At 40.9% G+C, this 18997-nt stretch overlaps 15 non-coding genes across 15 annotated transcripts; all 15 read left to right on the plus strand.

Moving 5' to 3' along the window:
- The first annotated feature begins 11164 nt into the window (after positions 1-11164).
- On the plus strand, positions 11165-11283 carry LOC140032639 (5S ribosomal RNA). Its single transcript, XR_011836564.1, has one exon. It is a non-coding gene; the product is annotated as a 5S ribosomal RNA (ribosomal RNA).
- Positions 11284-11696: 413 nt separating this feature from the next.
- LOC140030939 (5S ribosomal RNA) lies at positions 11697-11815 on the plus strand. Its single transcript, XR_011834858.1, has one exon. It is a non-coding gene; the product is annotated as a 5S ribosomal RNA (ribosomal RNA).
- A 415-nt stretch (positions 11816-12230) lies between these two features.
- On the plus strand, positions 12231-12349 carry LOC140030940 (5S ribosomal RNA). The gene has a single exon (XR_011834859.1). It is a non-coding gene; the product is annotated as a 5S ribosomal RNA (ribosomal RNA).
- A 414-nt stretch (positions 12350-12763) lies between these two features.
- Positions 12764-12881, plus strand: LOC140032066 (5S ribosomal RNA). The gene has a single exon (XR_011835992.1). It is a non-coding gene; the product is annotated as a 5S ribosomal RNA (ribosomal RNA).
- Positions 12882-13296: 415 nt separating this feature from the next.
- On the plus strand, positions 13297-13415 carry LOC140031227 (5S ribosomal RNA). The gene has a single exon (XR_011835148.1). It is a non-coding gene; the product is annotated as a 5S ribosomal RNA (ribosomal RNA).
- A 414-nt stretch (positions 13416-13829) lies between these two features.
- LOC140031599 (5S ribosomal RNA) lies at positions 13830-13948 on the plus strand. The gene has a single exon (XR_011835520.1). It is a non-coding gene; the product is annotated as a 5S ribosomal RNA (ribosomal RNA).
- Positions 13949-14363: 415 nt separating this feature from the next.
- On the plus strand, positions 14364-14482 carry LOC140030661 (5S ribosomal RNA). Its single transcript, XR_011834577.1, has one exon. It is a non-coding gene; the product is annotated as a 5S ribosomal RNA (ribosomal RNA).
- A 413-nt stretch (positions 14483-14895) lies between these two features.
- On the plus strand, positions 14896-15014 carry LOC140032315 (5S ribosomal RNA). The gene has a single exon (XR_011836241.1). It is a non-coding gene; the product is annotated as a 5S ribosomal RNA (ribosomal RNA).
- A 414-nt stretch (positions 15015-15428) lies between these two features.
- Positions 15429-15547, plus strand: LOC140031459 (5S ribosomal RNA). Its single transcript, XR_011835381.1, has one exon. It is a non-coding gene; the product is annotated as a 5S ribosomal RNA (ribosomal RNA).
- A 414-nt stretch (positions 15548-15961) lies between these two features.
- LOC140031438 (5S ribosomal RNA) lies at positions 15962-16080 on the plus strand. The gene has a single exon (XR_011835359.1). It is a non-coding gene; the product is annotated as a 5S ribosomal RNA (ribosomal RNA).
- Positions 16081-16494: 414 nt separating this feature from the next.
- On the plus strand, positions 16495-16613 carry LOC140031461 (5S ribosomal RNA). Its single transcript, XR_011835383.1, has one exon. It is a non-coding gene; the product is annotated as a 5S ribosomal RNA (ribosomal RNA).
- Positions 16614-17024: 411 nt separating this feature from the next.
- On the plus strand, positions 17025-17143 carry LOC140032099 (5S ribosomal RNA). The gene has a single exon (XR_011836025.1). It is a non-coding gene; the product is annotated as a 5S ribosomal RNA (ribosomal RNA).
- A 414-nt stretch (positions 17144-17557) lies between these two features.
- On the plus strand, positions 17558-17676 carry LOC140032100 (5S ribosomal RNA). The gene has a single exon (XR_011836026.1). It is a non-coding gene; the product is annotated as a 5S ribosomal RNA (ribosomal RNA).
- A 415-nt stretch (positions 17677-18091) lies between these two features.
- LOC140031496 (5S ribosomal RNA) lies at positions 18092-18210 on the plus strand. The gene has a single exon (XR_011835418.1). It is a non-coding gene; the product is annotated as a 5S ribosomal RNA (ribosomal RNA).
- A 411-nt stretch (positions 18211-18621) lies between these two features.
- LOC140031439 (5S ribosomal RNA) lies at positions 18622-18740 on the plus strand. The gene has a single exon (XR_011835360.1). It is a non-coding gene; the product is annotated as a 5S ribosomal RNA (ribosomal RNA).
- Positions 18741-18997: the final 257 nt, after the last annotated feature.

An 18997-nucleotide genomic window follows, 5' to 3' on the forward strand; every position in this document is an offset into this window, starting at 1 on the left:
TCTATGGTTTATGCGTGATGCCAGTTTATTAAAGCAGTAAAATATGCAATTGGAAATGAAACATGAACTAAGGGAACCTTTATACGCCAGGGTAGGCCTAAAATGATATGACATTGTCATCCTACAAATGCAACATATCGGAATCTTTAAATGTGCAATAGCCTATCTAAGAAGGTGGGTTCTATAAAGAAGATCATGCCAGACCTCTTATTCCTAACGTTTGTGAATGCAAAAGACAAGAAGACAAAGAAACGTTAGTTCAACTCATAATCACATAACACATTGGGCAATTAAAAGCAAAAAGATAAATAAGGACAGAGGGGTGGGATCCCTCCCCTCGTGCCTAGTGCTCCTAATCGGGTAGGTCAACTTTATTCTAGGCACTTCTAATATGGATGCATGAGGTTTGGCTCACTAATGCATCTAGACTCGATAAGGCTTCGGCTCCCAAGCCTTCAGACCTAAAGGCGAAGGGTCATCACTCCCTGGGCCTTTGATCGGTGGCTCGAGTGATCCCTTATGTAGCGCTATGGGCGCAGGGCACACCATCCGCCTACCCAAGGCGATCGATCCTAATCCTACAAGGAGGTGTGGGATGGCGCCCACGATAAAGAAAAAATGGGATAAATCAAACTATGCATGCACGTATGAAGTGCTTTTCTTATTGAGGGGAGGGATTGTATCATTAGATGCGGTCGAAGGTTCTAGGGTAACTACCCCCCATCCCAAAATGCAATCGCGAAACAAGTAAAAGTAACAAATAAATGAACCATCCATTCATCACATACATAGTGTGCAAAGAGCGATTAGGCGCGCGATAGATGCAAAATCCCAAAAAAGAGAAAAAGGGCAAAAAGGGAAAGAGGAATGCGATCCTAAACATCCAAATGTAATAGATAAGAAGGTTAAAAGAAGAAAACAATCGACTAAATCAAATGCTCGGGCTCTCTACGTCCCCAGTGGAGTCGCCAGCTGTCGCGCCCCATTTTTTACAAGAAAACTAAATGGTTTAAAAGTGAATTTCGATTTGAAAATATGAATTTTGATTTACAAAGAAAATGAAGAAAAATATGGGTCTAAATGGGACTTGAAAATGCGACGATTCGACCCAAAATATAGTTTAAAAAGGGCTTTTGAAATAAAAATCGGAGTCGCCACTTGGTATTGAGTTAAGGTGTACCAAGTCACCTAAAAAATGAATTTTTTAAAGAAAAATAGAAAAAAACCCCTTTTAAATGACTCCTGGTCTACGTAAACCAAAGAAAAAGATTCGGGAGTCACATTTGAAGAGAGGGAAGGCAAGGACGAAGTCCAAGGCACCCTCTCAACCTAGCCAAGGCTAGTTGCGCGATTTAGTCAAAGATTTTCTTATTTTAACCAAAAGATTTATCACATTTGGATGTACTATATGAATGCAAACCCTAGACCTAGGGGGGATCGAGGGGCAAAATTTCTCTTCAAAACTTGAGTGGTGCCAATCACATTAATTGTGATGCCCAATAATGACTCTTTGGAGAGGTCACGAATAATGCAAAAATATGAGACTCCAAGAAAAGAAAAGGAATAAAATAATTATAGAAATATACATGTTTTAAAGGAATGCATCATGTCGGGTACGGGGGACTAATGTTCGTGACTAAATTTTTCCTTTAATAGAGGGAATACGAGCGTGCTAAGGCTAGAAAAGCCAAACTCGTCAATATCCCATATCTAAGGAGCTTTCCCTAGTCTAATCAAGCAAATGCCCTACCCTAATCCTAATTCTAAAATGAAATGCAATTCTAATGTTAAGTATCATACATAGGGGTATATATATAGGGAAATTAGGGATAAGGGCTATACGTATAAGGGAAATATCATACAAAATGATAAAAGGCCCTAGAAAGTGAAAAGTATGCATGAAATGGAGTGTTTTTATCATGCAATCATGATCTAACGCGCGAAGGGCTCCTAAGGGTCTAGCGTTGGACTAGCCCACATCTACGCTCTCTCACAAGCATTGGACTTGCAAGAGCTCGAGGGGACAACCATGACTAGCATTGGACTAGCCAAGGTTACGTGCATTTGCATCCATCATACACATATATAAGTAATGTGCATAATTAAAGCAAGTAGACATGTGAGCACGTAATTCACATAACACATAAGCATGCACATCTAAATGCCAAAACCTAAGAAAGCGATTAAACACATAGCACCTAAGCATGCAAATCACACCAAGCAATTAAAGCAAACAAACCCTAACTATTACATCAAAAGGGGGGAAACCTACTACAATCTAGAAGGGGGATATGAAATGAAGTAATTTAAAATAAATACCTAACTATTACAATTTGTGGCACTTAAATGACTTCCCCAAATAATTACAAATTGAATTAAAATAAATAAATAAAATTAAAGCAAATAAAGCAAAGTAAATAAAATAAACATTCAAAAACATGCAATAAAACACGTAAAGTCACGTAGGGCAAGTAGGAGCAAATAAAGTGAGAAATAAGGGATAGAGTGTACCTCCCTTGATTTGGAGCCCTAATGGAGTGAAATCGCTTATTTATCCTCCAAAATAAAAGAAAAGGTCAAGGTACCAATTTATTTTGGGAAATTAAAGAAAATAGGCAAACACAAGCTCACTTGGTTACAAAGCCCTTAAAATAATGAATTAAGTGCAATTTAACAAAGCATGGTGGTTAATTGAAGCAAGCAATGAAGTTGCAAAATTAAAGCTGCCAAAGACTAAATTGCACATATCAGAAAGTTTTTAGGGTCTAATCACAATTTCCAGAAACTTTTGGGGCAAAAATTGAAGGAAAGATAAAGCTCTAGGACCAATTTGCAAATGGTAGCAGGGACCCAATTGAAGGCCTTTATAAAAGTCCTGGGGTCAATTATGAAGTTCTGGAACTCTAAAGGTAAAATCACAGAGAAAGGGGAAATTTCGGGACTGAAATTATAAATCTAGACAGATGATCATCTTCTCAAACAGGCTCAATATTAGATTACACAATCGTCCATTTCGTTCTTCATCATTGGCAGAAAATTCCAGAAAGTTCAACCTCACATCTAGTCACTCCAGGACAGAACAAAAGAAAACTCGCACAAGCTTCATTTCTCCCAATTTCAGTATGTAATTCAGATTTGTACAAGAGAAAGAGTAAAGAAAACAGGCAAGGCGCCAAAGAAAACAGATCCAAAATTTCCACAGATTCTGTTTGAACTAGCCGAACGTATGCAAAGCAGATCTCAAAAATCTCAATGGGACATTTCGTCGAACACTAGACGGGCACACATAATTTCAGCTAATTCTTGCTTGATTGAAACTGTGATTAGCCCGAAATTTTGTCAAAAACACAAGGGAATTCAGCCCAAACCACACAGAAAATCATGTATGTTTAACGATCATGTATAATCAGCACAAAAATTACAATGAGCAAATCTCGGGGTTGAGAGTCTTATGGGCCGGAGCTTAAAGAGAAAACAACAATTTTGAAGGAAAACGGATGACTTACAGCACCTGCCCGATGAAGATTTGCAGACGACGGTGATGGATATCCGATGAGGTGGTGGCGTTCGATGAGTTGGAAACTTTCGCTGCCGTCGCTGCTCAAGTCATCCCCGGAAGAGACGCAGGTGGAAAAGCAGTTGATAAAAGGCTCTGGCTGCGAAACTGCTGTGCTTGGGGCAGTTTCGTTGAGTTTGAGCAGCTGGAAGTCGAAGTCTTGGGTGTCTAGGACTTCATGTTTTCTCTGTTTTTGTCGGCCGAAGTCCCTTTCCAAATTTCCCTTCTTGCTCTGTTTTTCGTTGCTCTGCCGAAGCCTTTCTCCACTACCCCCTTAGACCGAAACTCCCTGTTTTCTCCTTCTCCAACTCACGGCAGTAGCTCTTTTCCCATTTCTTTCTTTTGTTCCTTGCCTTTCACCCTCTGTTTTTCGTTCTTCCTTTTTCCTCCTTAGTCCTCAACCGAGAGCTTCCCCTTTCTAATTGTTCCCCCCTGATCCTGCTCTCCTCCTTTTCTTTGGCCCCCCAAGCCTTTTTCCCTCTGTTTCTTAGCCTTTTTCTTGACCGAAGCTCCCTCAGATCTCCTCCAACCTAGCCGCCGATCCTTTGCTCAGCCGAAGTCCTCCCCTCAGTCGTCCTTTTTTCTTTTTCCTTTGCTCTGTTATTTCTTACTCTCCGCTTCTGTTTTTCTTCTTTTTTTTTCTTTCGAAGCCCTCCGTTCCTTTTTCTTTTTGTTCCCCTGTTTGATTCCCCGAAGCTTCTTTCTTTTCTTTTCTTTCTTTTTTTCAAAATTCCCTAAACCCACCAAGTGTCTAGACACCTAATCCCTTAGGTGTTGTGTTGTCCAAAATGCAAAAAGGACACTTGTCTAATGATTATTTTGTACACTTGTTCAACATGCACACTTCCACCTATCCACACATTTCCTTTACTTTTTTTTTTCTTTTTTTGTTTTCATTTTTCTTCAAAAATCAATTAAAAATAAGTTAACAATTTTCAAATCAAATTTAAGAGAATTAAAGCCACTTTTAACATCTTACAAAATGAAAATGAAGAATCTAACTCAATTAATAAATAAATAATAAATGATAAAATAAAAATAAAAATTTGGTGTCTACAGACCATAGATAGGTATGTCAGGTAGGAATTCCGATTGTAGATAGTTTACTCTTGGGACTGCAGCTCAAGATGTGAATTATCTTATTTTGAATTCTCGTGCCTGAGTACTCTAGAGTTGCGGCGCTGCTAAGTACTTGAGACTTGCATTTTGGGAACATGAACAGGCTTTGTCTGACTAGAATGAGCACAAGAGGTCAGGGACATCTAGTTTGGATAGTAAGTGACGTGAGAGACCGGACGGGCTGATACTGGGACGACTTCACCTTTTCCTTTTGATTTACCTGTATATTGTTACTACATGACGTTAGTATACCTGTATACCTGTGTGTACATGGTTATCAGTCCGACTTGATATTTATTTGTGTATTTGCTTATCCGTCTTCCTGATATGGCGTGTTATGTGCGTATATATTCATTTGTGTATTTGGAATGCTAGAATTTGTTACTGTAGTCAATTTACTGTGTTTATTTACTAAATTACCTTTTGGGGAAAAAGAAAAGAAAAGAGAGAGGGAAAACATATATATGGACGGGAGACATAGTCGTGGACGTGGAGCTAGTCGTGGCCGTGGAGCTAGGCAAGCTCAAGAACCGATAGAAGAAAGAGAAACAGTGTCCGAGCAAGAACGAGGACCGAGGGTTGAGGCTGGAGATCAAATGGCGACGGCGATGCAACAAATGACAAATATCCTGGCACGACTGGTAGATCAACAGGGTCAAATGCCAGTGAATCAACCCCGAAATCCTGAGATCGGAGAGGATAAGGCTCTTGAGAGGTTCCAAAAGTTTCTACCTCCGAAATTTCAAGGAGGGCCTGATCCGGATATAGCTGAGCAGTGGTTGGAGGCAATGATTAATATCTTCGCGGCTTTGAATTACACAGAGCAAAGACAAGTAAATTTTGCTATATTTCAATTCGAAGGACCAGCCCGCGCGTGGTGGAATGTAATTAAGGCCAAGTGGGAAAGAGAACAGACGGTATGGACATGGGCGAACTTTGTAAGGGAATTTAACGAAAAGTATCTCCCACCTTTAGTCCAAGAAAGGAGAGAGGATGAATTTATTGGATTGCGTCAGGGAACCCTAAGTGTGGCCGAATATGAGACCAAATTTACTAGACTATCTAAATTCGCTTCCGAATTGGTGGTTACGGAGCGACGGAGAATAAGACGATTTATACAAGGACTAAATTTGGAAATCCAGGAGGCATTAGCGGCAGTTCAAGTTAATACGTTTACAGAGGCTCTTGAGAAGGCCCAAAGAATTGAGGATGTGAAAGCCCAAGTAAAAGCCTTTCAAACACGGAAAAGAGATACATCCAGCAGTATACCTGAGGAATCTGGAGAAAAGATACTGCTCTCCAAAGTGCAAAAAGTGAACCATTCACCTCGCCCACCTTGGACATTTAGAGCATTAGATGAAAGGTCCATGAAAGGAAGTCAGATCGGATCAAAGGACATTTCTCGAGAAGAACCAACAGTAGCTCCTCGATTGGCCTGTGGATACTGTGGAAAGGCAAATCACACTGAATATGATTGCTGGCGAAAAGGGCGAAAATGTTTGATTTGTGGGAGTAGCAATCATCAACTTAGCAATTGCCCGAAGAAACAGCCACGAGAGGGTAGTACTCAACAAGTTGAAGGAACCAAACTGAAACAAACTCATGAAAGAGGAAACCGAACAAAAGTATCAACACAAGTTTATGCCGTAGATCAGCACCAAGTTCTGGGGTCCTCCGAGGCGACGGAAGGTATGAATTTCGAGGTCGAAATTCTTTTAAGGGGGAGAGAGTGTGAGGACTCGCAAATTTCTTATATTTTTCTCAAAAATGCTTTTATTTAGAAATTATTCATTTATTATAGCCCTACCACCCAATCATTCCACAATAAGTGCAAATAAACCTAGAAAGTAGGGTTTCAATTTTCGTTTTCAGTTGGAGCAAGTTAGGGTTTTCGCGATTTTTCGAAGGATGATTTTTCGGTACGGAGCAAGGATCAAATTTGGTGATTAAGAGTGACTTTTAGGTGAGAAATAATATGTGATTAGGAGCAATGATAAAAAGTTAGCGATTGGGAAGAAAAAAATCCTAGTACGTGTGATTTAAGGAAAAACGGTGCGAACCGACGTGTACCGCGCACTACCGATTGAATGCACCACTGGACCACCACTTTCTTACCACATGAGCTCATTGATATTTGAGCAAAATATCCCCTCATTTCCAGCTGCCTTTGACCGAAATTTGTGGCCAAAAATCCAAGGGAGAGAGAGAAAAATTTGCATGGCTTTGGTGGTGCCAAGTGTCACCACCTCATGGCTCCTTGATTAATTTTTTTTTCTTTCTTGCCTTTTTATCCTTCATTTCAGCCATCTTTCTTCTTCATTTTTTCTGGTCTTGGCTGAGAGAGAGAGAGAGAGAGAGAAACCCCAAGAGAGAGTTCACCATTTTTTCTTGAAATCTAGTCACCAAGTGAGGAAGAAAGAAAACTAAACCGATTAAAGTTATCCTTGAGTGTTAGTTTAGTGAAGTGTTGGTGAATTTTTGAAGGGGAAAGCTAGGGTTGCTCTTGGAAGACACTAAGCAAGGTAAGGATGATGGTTTCCCCAAATTTTACTCTTAATCTTGTTCCAATTAGCTTTGCAACTCAAAATTGTGGTGTATAATGGTTGTTATCATGCCTTGGGTGTTGTTTTTTCTTGTGGGTACATGAGTTAGGGTTTGATGAATTTCTGCCCAAACTTGGTGTATGGTTAATATATGTGGTATCCAAGATTATTTAGGGGGTTTTGGTAGCAAGTGAAGCAAGAAATGAAGAGAGTATCATTGAAACCAAAAAATTTCAGATTTCTGGAAAATTTCAGCTCTATTCTGTCCGGTTTTATTGCACCATGTTAAGGCCGAATTAATCTTGGCATAAAACATGAAATTTGTATATAATAGTATTTTATAGGTTCCTACAAAATTTTAGCTCAATCGGAGTAGCGTAGCCTGAGAAAAGACCAAATTACCCCTGCTGCCCTGTTTCTACCCGAATTTGAGAATTGCTTCTGTAATGGGTTATTTTGGTTGGGAATACTTCTGAATTGGTTGTTGAGGTCTTCTAAAGAAATGTATCCTGATGTCTTAGGTTTCTAATGGCTTTGGAATCACTTGATTTGGACTTAGGTAGCCTGACTTACAGTTTATTAACCAGAATGCGGTTTGTTCACCTGTTTTTGCGGTTCTGGTTTAGTCTCCTGCATTTTTGGCCTAGTTGCACTAGAAAGTGGTCTGAGTGGCCTTCTTCAACATTGTATCTCTATCTCTTAGCTTCAAAACGGTGTGTATTACACCTCCATCCGATAATCATAGTGCCAATGGTGCCAAAACCGCAAAATGATGTCAAAACTGTCTTTTGTAAACTTCATTTCCGCACTTGATATTAGCTTAATTTTGTTCTTGTATTGTTTTGAGCCTATCGAATGGCTATTGAACTGAAATTGTGTTATGGATAACCTTGGGTTTGATTGAGGAAATAATGAAGCCATAAATGGCTGGAAAATTAGGTAAACACAAAGGGCGTGCTGCCCAAATTTTCGCTCAAGGACTAAGTTTCTATTTGAACTAGTATATTTTCGTTTGGCAAATACTATGACCGTTTTTCCATTTTAAAACATGGTCCTCCTTCAATTGGAAACTCCAAATGTTTACTTACTCTTATCAAATAAAGAAAAGTGGTTTAGGGTTTTGTGAGAACCCGTATTTTCCCTTAATGTTTTTCCTAGGATTTTTCCCCTTTAATGGAATGTTTTCTGCATTTTCTGGCTTAGGAAAATTTTCTTGGTGGATTTTATGAGTAATTATAGTTTTTAGATGATTTTTCTAGCATTGGGTAGTTTTTGAAAAATTACGGATAGATTATGGATGTGGGCCCCACTAGTGCGAAAAGTTCGGGAAAATTCGGCCAATAAGGTTAAGTGTCGGATACTGTGTAAAATTTATCGGGTGTTAAGAGATAAGTAGAGTGTGTGAAATGATTGATGTGAGAGAGAAAAGAAAGGATAGGAATGCATTAATGAAGTGCCACGTGTCACTTGGTGATTGGTTTTGACTTAAGAACACTATTCACCTTTTTGACTTTTGACCAAAATTGGTTAAATATCTAAAAATTTCACAAAAAATCACCATTTTCTTTCACCTTGTGGCCGGCCCTCTCTCTTGCCAAGAAGGAAGAAAACTTCTTCAATCTTCAAACTTTCCACTAGCTCAAATCATCTAAATCAATCACACCAACTAGTTTCCACTCCATACAATCTTTCCGTTTAGTGTTAGTGGTGAGTTTGGTGAAGTTTTTGGAAGAGCTAAGGTGGTCTACAACTCCTCTTCTCTTGTTTACTAGGTAAGTGATGATTGAACATCCTCTTATATCTAATGATGCTTATTTTGTGCCTAATGGTGGCTTGAGTGATGGAATGTGTGATTTATTTCTTGATTTGAGTTGATTTGGTGAAGTTTTTATATTTTTGAGGAATTTTCTGGTTTAATATGAATGTGATGTTGTGGCTATCTTTGATGATTGGAAATAGTCTATAAAGACTCTAGTAGGTGTGAATTAGTGATAAATGCAACCAATTTTGGGTTTGGATTGAAATGAGAAAAGTTAGGGTTGATAACCCCTAAATCTGTCCGGTTTTGGATCATAGGGTTATAGGCCGAATTGGACTTTTCTCAAAACATGAAAGTTGTAGGTATTGATGAGTTTGAAGTGTCTGCAAAATTTCAGGGAATTTGGAGTAGTGTAGAGTGAGATATGTCGTTTTTACTGTTGCTATTCTGGGTGATCAGAATGTGCGAACTGCGATTGTAATCGTCTGTTTTGACTGGAATTGCTTTGGATTTGGATGTTGGTGTCTTCTGATGAAATGTAGCTTGATGTCTTAGCTATCATATTCCTTAGGAATCAATGCATTTGGACCTGTATAGACTGAGTTGGACTAATTACAGCATAATGTGATTTGTAAACCTGCAATTACGGTTCTGGTTTGGTATTCTGCATTTTTGACCTAGTTGTGCTAGGATTTGGACTGAGTGGCCTTCTACATTGTTGTAGCCCTGTATTTTAGCTTCGAGATGGTGGGTCTTACACCCTCATCCGATAAGCGTAGAGCATTTTGTGCCATTACCGCAAAAGGAGGACGAAAACTGTTTTTTTTTTGTTAAGGTCACGTGAGTGCATTGCTGGAATTTCTGGTTATCTATGCTACTTGTTGATGCATATGAACCCCTTTTGGGGTTGCGATTGGCATGGATTTATGACTCGTTATCGAGTCTTATGGTATTTGTTTACGTGTTCTAGGGCGTGACGTTAGTGCACGACGTACTTTGGACGACGGTGCATGAAACCTCACCTACGTGAGTGGTGAGTATACTACTCACTTGAATGTTACAATGTGGCTTTGCTATATGTGATTTTGATGCCTTGAAGGCTTATTTGGCTATTGGAATTGATTGATGTGAGGATGTACTTGACCGCCCTCACCCCTTGTGATACCGTTAATGACTGATTACCGTTTTACTGAAATACTGCACTTGCTATATGAGATATTGAATTCCATTCATGGAAAACTGATTTGGTGTCGTTTGGACGAATATCCAACGGCCTTACTGTATTACTGAGCTCAACCCCGTAGGTAGTCAATTGAATCGAGCCGGCGAGGGCTTGGTCGTGAAAATTGACATGCCACGGGGACTGTACTAGGGAATCTTGTAGTGATGAGACTCTTGGTTCCGGTATACTCGAGTATTACCAAAAGCTACTGATTGGAGTGCGGGCCCGGTTGGGGTATGTTTGGTGGAAGGGATGGGAGTGAAGTGGGTTCTACGGTTGGTACTCATAAACGTTGACGGAGAGTCAATGAGATTGGATCAAGAATGTAAGCGTGGAAATGGGCTCTTGAGAGCCGTCCGTATCCTTTTACCGATTTGTTTTGCTTCCTATTTGGATACTTGAAATGAACGGTTATGCTTAAGTGATCTTTGTTGCTTATGTGATAGTTGCTCACTGGGCTTTAGCTCACTTTGTTCCATTTGTTTTCCTTACAGGAAAATGATCATTTTTGGAAGATCATACTTGTTGGTTGCCAAATTGAGCCATGTATATGTCTATGTTGAATAGCTCTTTGCATGAAACCCTAATGTGTATTGGGTTCATCTTTTCATTGGCAAACCGAACATGTGTATCCATGATGAATAGCTTTTGGCATGCCAAATTGGTTGTAAATGTTGAATTGCAATGTATTAATGGTTGGTAGACATTTGGTTGGATTTCTGATTAACTTGTATTTCAAACGGCAAAAGAAAATTTGGCTACTCCCGGCCTAGTATCCGGATTCGGACATGGCCGGTACTGTTCATCATCGGCTTCGATTTTCATTTTTTTTATTTTGTGATTTTGACTTGTTTACGCGCGTGGGTATGTTCCGGAACGTATTAGATCGACGTGAACTGATCCGTAGTCCTGGCGAGAGCTGGGCAGGCAGCCCGCTAACCCCTTTGGTTCGCCGGATTAATGGCGGGTGCGATCATACCGGCAGTAATGCACCGGATCCCATCAGAACTCCGAAGTTAAGCGTGCTTAGGCGAGAGTAGTACTAGGATGGGTGACACCCTGGGAAGTCCTCGTGTTGCACCCCTCTCATTTTTGTTTCGAAATCCAAATTTCCTATTCGTTCTTTATACTGTAGTAATTTAGCTCCGTCGGAACGATTGCTTTATATTTTGCTTCTTGTCGAAGCATGAAGCGGGTCTGAAGGCGCGAGACAAATCAGGAACGGTACGGCTCGATCAAAGCCCGGATCGTCGCTCAAATTTGTCGGCGCAAATGTATCACCGCAAGCGTGAAGGATTGATTTCGTGATAATTTAGAGTTGCGGGATGAGGGAAAAAAATAAGGTGCATATCAATAACAAAAAAAATATAAAGTAAATAAATAAAAAGATAAGAGGAAAATGCTTGAATTGAAGCTTAAAATGAAATTCGGTCTAGAAAAGCCACACTGTTTCGCGGCACGGGGTGGTTTAAAAGAATAAAGCGAAAGGAACATGGCGGGTGCGATCATACCAGCACTAATGCACCGGATCCCATCAGAACTCCGAAGTTAAGCGTGTTTGGGCGAGAATAGTACTAGGATGGGTGACCCCCTGGGAAGTCCTCGTGTTGCACCCCTCTTTTTTTTGTTTCGAAATCCAAATTTCGTATTCGTTCTTTATCCTGTAGTAATTTAGCTCCGTCGGAACGATTGCTTTATATTTTGCTTCTTGTCGAAGCATGAAGGCGGGTCTGAAGGCGCGAGACAAATCAGGAACAGTATTGCTCGATCAATGCCCGGATCGTCGCTCAAATTTGTCGGCGCAAATGTATCACCGCAAGCGTGAAGGATTGATTTCATGATAATTTAGAGTTGCGGGATGAGGGAAAAAAATAGGGTGCAATTCAATAACAAAAAAAAATATAAAGTAAATAAATAAAAGGATAAGAGGAAAATGCTTGAATTGAAGCTTAAAATGAATTTCGGTCTAGAAAAGCCACACTGTTTCGCAGCACGGGGTGGTTTAAAAGAATAAAGCGAAAGGAACATGGCGGGTGCGATCATACCAGCACTAATGCACCGGATCCCATCAGAACTCCGAAGTTAAGCGTGTTTGGGCGAGAATAGTACTAGGATGGGTGACCCCCTGGGAAGTCCTCGTGTTGCACCCCTCTCTTTTTTGTTTCGAAATCCAAATTTCCTATTCGTTCTTTATCCTGTACTAATTTTGCTCCGTCGGAACGATTGCTTTATATTTTGCTTCTTGTCGAAGCATGAAGGCGGGTCTGAAGGCGCGAGACAAATCAGGAACGGTATTGCTCGATCAAAGCCCGGATCGTCGCTCAAATTGTCGGCGCAAATGTATCACCGCAAGCGTGAAGGATTGATTTCATGATAATTTAGAGTTGCGGGATGAGGGAAAAAAATAGTGTGCAAATCAATAACAAAAAAAAATATAATGTAAATAAATAAAAGGATAAGAGGAAAATGCTTGAATTGAAGCTTAAAATGAATTTCGGTCTAGAAAAGCCACACTGCTTCGCAGGACGGGGTAGTTTAAAAGAATAAAGCGAAAGGAACATGGCGGGTGCGATCATACCAGCACTAGTGCACCGGATCCCATCAGAACTCCGAAGTTAAGCGTGTTTGGGCGAGAGTAGTACTAGGATGGGTGACCCCTGGGAAGTCCTCGTGTTGCACCCCTCTCTTTTTTGTTTCGAAATCCAAATTTCCTATTCGTTCTTTATCCTGTAGTAATTTAGCTCCGTCGGAACGATTGCTTTATATTTTGCTTCTTGTCGAAGCATGAAGCGGGTCTGAAGGCGCGAGACAAATCAGGAACGGTACGGCTCGATCAAAGCCCGGATCGTCGCTCAAATTTGTCGGCGCAAATGTATCACCGCAAGCGTGAAGGATTGATTTCATTTGATAATTTAGAGTTGCGGGATGAGGGAAAAAAATAAGGTGCAAATCAATAACAAAAAAAATATAAAGTAAATAAATAAAAGGATAAGAGGAAAATGCTTGAATTGAAGCTTAAAATGAATTTCGGTCTAGAAAAGCCACACTGCTTCGCAGGACGGGGTAGTTTAAAAGAATAAAGCGAAAGGAACATGGCGGGTGCGATCATACCAGCACTAGTGCACCGGATCCCATCAGAACTCCGAAGTTAAGCGTGTTTGGGCGAGAGTAGTACTAGGATGGGTGACCCCCTGGGAAGTCCTCGTGTTGCACCCCTCTCTTTTTTGTTTCGAAATCCAAATTTCCTATTCGTTCTTTATCCTGTAGTAATTTAGCTCCGTCGGAACGATTGCTTTATATTTTGCTTCTTGTCGAAGCATGAAGGCGGGTCTGAAGGCGCGAGACAAATCAGGAACGGTACGGCTCGATCAAAGCCCGGATCGTCGCCCAAATTTGTCGGCGCAAATGTATCACCGCAAGCGTGAAGGATTGATTTCATGATAATTTAGAGTTGCGGGATGAGGGAAAAAAATAAGGTGCAAATCAATAACAAAAAAAATATAAAGTAAATAAATAAAAGGATAAGAGGAAAATGCTTGAATTGACGCTTAAAATGAATTTCGGTCTAGAAAAGCCACACTGCTTCGCAGGACTGGGTAGTTTAAAGGAATAAAGCGAAAGGAAAATGGCGGGTGCGATCATACCAGCATTAATGCACCGGATCCCATCAGAACTCCGAAGTTAAGCGTGCTTAGGCGAGAGTAGTACTAGAATGGGTGACCCCCTGGGAAGTCCTCGTGTTGCACCCCTCTTTTTTTTGTTTCGAAATCCAAATTTCCTATTCGTTCTTTATCCTGTAGTAATTTAGCTCCGTCAGAACGATTGCTTTATATTTTGCTTCTTGTCGAAGCATGAAGGCGGGTCTGAAGGCGCGAGACAAATCAGGAACGGTATTGCTCGATCAAAGCCCGGATCGTCGCTCAAATTTGTCGGCGCAAATGTATCACCGCAAGCGTGAAGGATTGATTTCATGATAATTTAGAGTTGCGGGATGAGGGAAAAAAATAGTGTGCAAATCAATAACAAAAAAAAATATAAAGTAAATAAATAAAAGGATAAGAGGAAAATGCTTTAATTGAAGCTTAAAATGAATTTCGGTCTAGAAAAGCCACACTGTTTCGCAGCACGGGGTGGTTTAAAAGAATAAAGCGAAAGGAACATGGCGGGTGCGATCATACCAGCACTAGTGCACCGGATCCCATCAGAACTCCGAAGTTAAGCGTGCTTGGGCGAGAGTAGTACTAGGATGGGTGACCCCCTGGGAAGTCCTCGTGTTGCACCCCTCTCTTTTTTGTTTCGAAATCCAAATTTCTTATTCGTTCTTTATCCTGTAGTAATTTAGCTCCGTCGGAACGATTGCTTTATATTTTGCTTCTTGTCGAAGCATGAAGCGGGTCTGAAGGCGCGAGACAAATCAGGAACGGTACGGCTCGATCAAAGTCCGGATCGTCGCTCAAATTTGTCGGCGCAAATGTATCACCACAAGCGTGAAGGATTGATTTCATGATAATTTAGAGTTGCGGGATGAGGGAAAAAAATAAGGTGCAAATCAATAACAAAAAAAATATAAAGTAAATAAATAAAAGGATAAGAGGAAAATGCTTGAATTGACGCTTAAAATGAATTTCGGTCTAGAAAAGCCACACTGCTTCGCAGGACTGGGTAGTTTAAAGGAATAAAGCGAAAGGAAAATGGCGGGTACGATCATACCAGCATTAATGCACCGGATCCCATCAGAACTCCGAAGTTAAGCGTGCTTAGGCGAGAGTAGTACTAGAATGGGTGACCCCCTGGGAAGTCCTCGTGTTGCACCCCTCTTTTTTTTGTTTCGAAATCCAAATTTTCTATTCGTTCTTTATCCTGTAGTAATTTAGCTCCGTCGGAACGATTGCTTTATATTTTGCTTCTTGTCGAAGCATGAAGGCGGGTCTGAAGGCGCGATACAAATCAGGAACGGTATTGCTCGATCAAAGCCCGGATCGTCGCTCAAATTTGTCGGCGCAAATGTATCACCGCAAGCGTGTAGGATTGATTTCATGATAATTTTGAGTTGCGGGATGAGGGAAAAAATAGTGTGCAAATCAATAACAAAAAAAAATATAAAGTAAATAAATAAAAGGATAAGAGGAAAATGCTTGAATTGAAGCTTAAAATGAATTTCGGTCTAGAAAAGCCACACTGTTTCGCAGCACGGGGTGGTTTAAAAGAATAAAGCGAAAGGAACATGGCGGGTGCGATCATACCAGCACTAGTGCACCGGATCCCATCAGAACTCCGAAGTTAAGCGTGCTTGGGCGAGAGTAATACTAGGATGGGTGACCCCCTGGGAAGTCCTCGTGTTGCACCCCTCTCTTTTTTCTTTCGAAATCCAAATTTTGTTATTCGTTCTTTATCCTGTAGTAATTTAGCTCCGTCGGAACGATTTCTTTATATTTTGCTTCTTGTCGAAGCATGAAGCGGGTCTGAAGGCGCGAGACAAATCAGGAACGGTACGGCTCGATCAAAGCCCGGATCGTCGCTCAAATTTGTCGGCGCAAATGTATCACCGCAAGCGTGAAGGATTGATTTCATGATAATTTAGAGTTGCGGGATGAGGGAAAAAAATAAGGTGCAAATCAATAACAAAAAAAATATAAAGTAAATAAATAAAAGGATAAGAGGAAAATGCTTGTATTGACGCTTAAAATAAATTTCGGTCTAGAAAAGCCACACTGCTTTTCAGGACTGGGTAGTCTAAAGGAATAAAGCGAAAGGAAAATGGCGGGTGCGATCATACCAGCATTAATGCACCGGATCCCATCAGAACTCCGAAGTTAAGCGTGCTTAGGCGAGAGTAGTACTAGGATGGGTGACCCCCTGGGAAGTCCTCGTGTTGCACCCCTCTTTTTTTTGTTTCGAAATCCAAATTTCCTATTCGTTCTTTATCCTGTAGTAATTTAGCTCCGTCGGAACGATTGCTTTATATTTTGCTTCTTGTCGAAGCATGAAGGCGGGTCTGAAGGCGCGAGACAAATCAGGAACGGTATTTCTCGACCAAAGCCCGGATCGTCGCTCAAATTTGTCGGCGCAAGTGAATCACCTCAAGCGTGAAGAATTGATTTCATGATAATTTAGAGTTGCGGGACGAGGGAAAAAAATAAGGTGCAAATCAATAACAAAAAAAATATAAAGTAAATAAATAAAAGGATAAGAGGAAAATGCTTGAATTGAAGCTTAAAATGAATTTCGGTCTAGAAAAGCCACACTGCTTCGCAGGACGGGGTAGTTTAAAAGAATAAAGCGAAAGGAACATGGCGGGTGCGATCATACCAGCACTAGTGCACCGGATCCCATCAGAACTCCGAAGTTAAGCGTGTTTGGGCGAGAGTAGTACTAGGATGGGTGACCCCCTGGGAAGTCCTCGTGTTGCACTCTCATTTTTATTTCGAAATCCAAATTTCCTATTCGTTCTTTATCCTGTAGTAATTTAGCTCCGTCGGAACGATTGCTTTATATTTTGCTTCTTGTCGAAGCATGAAGGGGGGTCTGAAGGCGCGACACAAATCAGGAACGGTACGGTTCGATCAAAGCCCGGATCGTCGCTCAAATTTGTCGGCGCAAATGTATCACCGCAAGCGTGAAGGATTGATTTCATGATAATTTAGAGTTGCGGGATGATGGAAAAAAATAAGGTGCAAATCAATAACAAAAAAAATATAAAGTAAATAAATAAAAGGATAAGAGGAAAATGCTTGAATTGACGCTTAAAATGAATTTCGGTCTAGAAAAGCCACACTGCTTCGCAGGACTGGGTAGTTTAAAGGAATAAAGCGAAAGGAAAATGGCGGATGCGATCATACCAGCATTAATGCACCGGATCCCATCAGAACTCCGAAGTTAAGCGTGCTTAGGCGAGAGTAGTACTAGAATGGGTGACCCCCTGGGAAGTCCTCGTGTTGCACCCCTCTTTTTTTTGTTTCGAAATCCAAATTTCCTATTCGTTCTTTATCCTGTAGTAATTTAGCTCCGTCGGAACGATTGCTTTATATTTTGCTTCTTGTCGAAGCATGAAGGCGGGTCTGAAGGCGCGAGACAAATCAGGAACGGTACGGCTCGATCAAAGCCCGGATCGTCGCTCAAATTTGTCGGCGCAAATGTATCACCGCAAGCGTGAAGGATTGATTTCATGATAATTTAGAGTTGCGGGATGATGGAAAAAAATAAGGTGCAAATCAATAACAAAAAAAATATAAAGTAAATAAATAAAAGGATAAGAGGAAAATGCTTGAATTGACGCTTAAAATGAATTTCGGTCTAGAAAAGCCACACTGCTTCGCAGGACTGGGTAGTTTAAAGGAATAAAGCGAAAGGAAAATGGCGGATGCGATCATACCAGCATTAATGCACCGGATCCCATCAGAACTCCGAAGTTAAGCGTGCTTAGGCGAGAGTAGTACTAGAATGGGTGACCCCCTGGGAAGTCCTCGTGTTGCACCCCTCTTTTTTTTGTTTCGAAATCCAAATTTCCTATTCGTTCTTTATCCTGTAGTAATTTAGCTCCGTCGGAACGATTGCTTTATATTTTGCTTCTTGTCGAAGCATGAAGGCGGGTCTGAAGGCGCGAGACAAATCAGAAACGGTATTGCTCGATCAAAGCCCGGATCGTCGCTCGAATTTGTCGGCGCAAATGTATCACCGCAAGCGTGAAGGATTGATTTCATGATAATTTAGAGTTGCGGGATGAGGGAAAAAAATAGTGTGCAAATCAATAACAAAAAAAAATATAAAGTAAATAAATAAAAGGATAAGAGGAAAATGCTTGAATTGAAGCTTAAAATGAATTTCGGTCTAGAAAAGCCACACTGTTTCGCAGCACGGGATGGTTTAAAAGAATAAAGCGAAAGGAACATGGCGGGTGCGATCATACCAGCACTAGTGCACCGGATCCCATCAGAACTCCGAAGTTAAGCGTGCTTAGGCGAGAGTAGTACTAGGATGGGTGACCCCCTGGGAAGTCCTCGTGTTGCACCCCTCTCTTTTTTGTTTCGAAATCCAAATTTCCTATTCGTTCTTTATCCTGTAGTAATTTAGCTCCGTCGGAACGATTGCTTTATATTTTGCTTCTTGTCGAAGCATGAAGCGGGTCTGAAGGCGCAAGACAAATCAGGAACGGTACGGCTCGATCAAAGCCCGGATCGTCGCTCAAATTTGTCGCACAAATGTATCACCGCAAGCGTGAAGGATTGATTTCATGATAATTTAGAGTTACGGGATGAGGGAAAAAAATAAGGTGCAAATCAATAACAAAAAAATATAAAGTAAATAAATAAAAGGATAAGAGGAAAATGCTTGTATTGACGCTTAAAATGAATTTCGGTCTAGAAAAGCCACACTGCTTTTCAGGACTGGGTAGTTTAAAGGAATAAAGCGAAAGGAAAATGGCGGGTGCGATCATACCAGCATTAATGCACCGGATCCCATCAGAACTCCGAAGTTAAGCGTGCTTAGGCGAGAGTAGTACTAGGATGGGTGACCCCCTGGGAAGTCCTCGTGTTGCACCCCTCTTTTTTTTGTTTCGAAATCCAAATTTCCTATTCGTTCTTTATCCTGTAGTAATTTAGCTCCGTCGGAACGATTGCTTTATATTTTGCTTCTTGTCGAAGCATGAAGGCGGGTCTGAAGGCGCGAGACAAATCAGGAACGATATTGCTCGACCAAAGCCCGGATCGTCGCTCAAATTTGTCGGCGCAAGTGAATCACCGCAAGCGTGAAGAATTGATTTCATGATAATTTAGAGTTGCGGGACGAGGGAAAAAAAT

This window comes from Coffea arabica, chromosome 11e, assembly GCF_036785885.1.
Source record: "Coffea arabica cultivar ET-39 chromosome 11e, Coffea Arabica ET-39 HiFi, whole genome shotgun sequence".
Taxonomy (NCBI): Eukaryota; Viridiplantae; Streptophyta; class Magnoliopsida; order Gentianales; family Rubiaceae; genus Coffea; species Coffea arabica.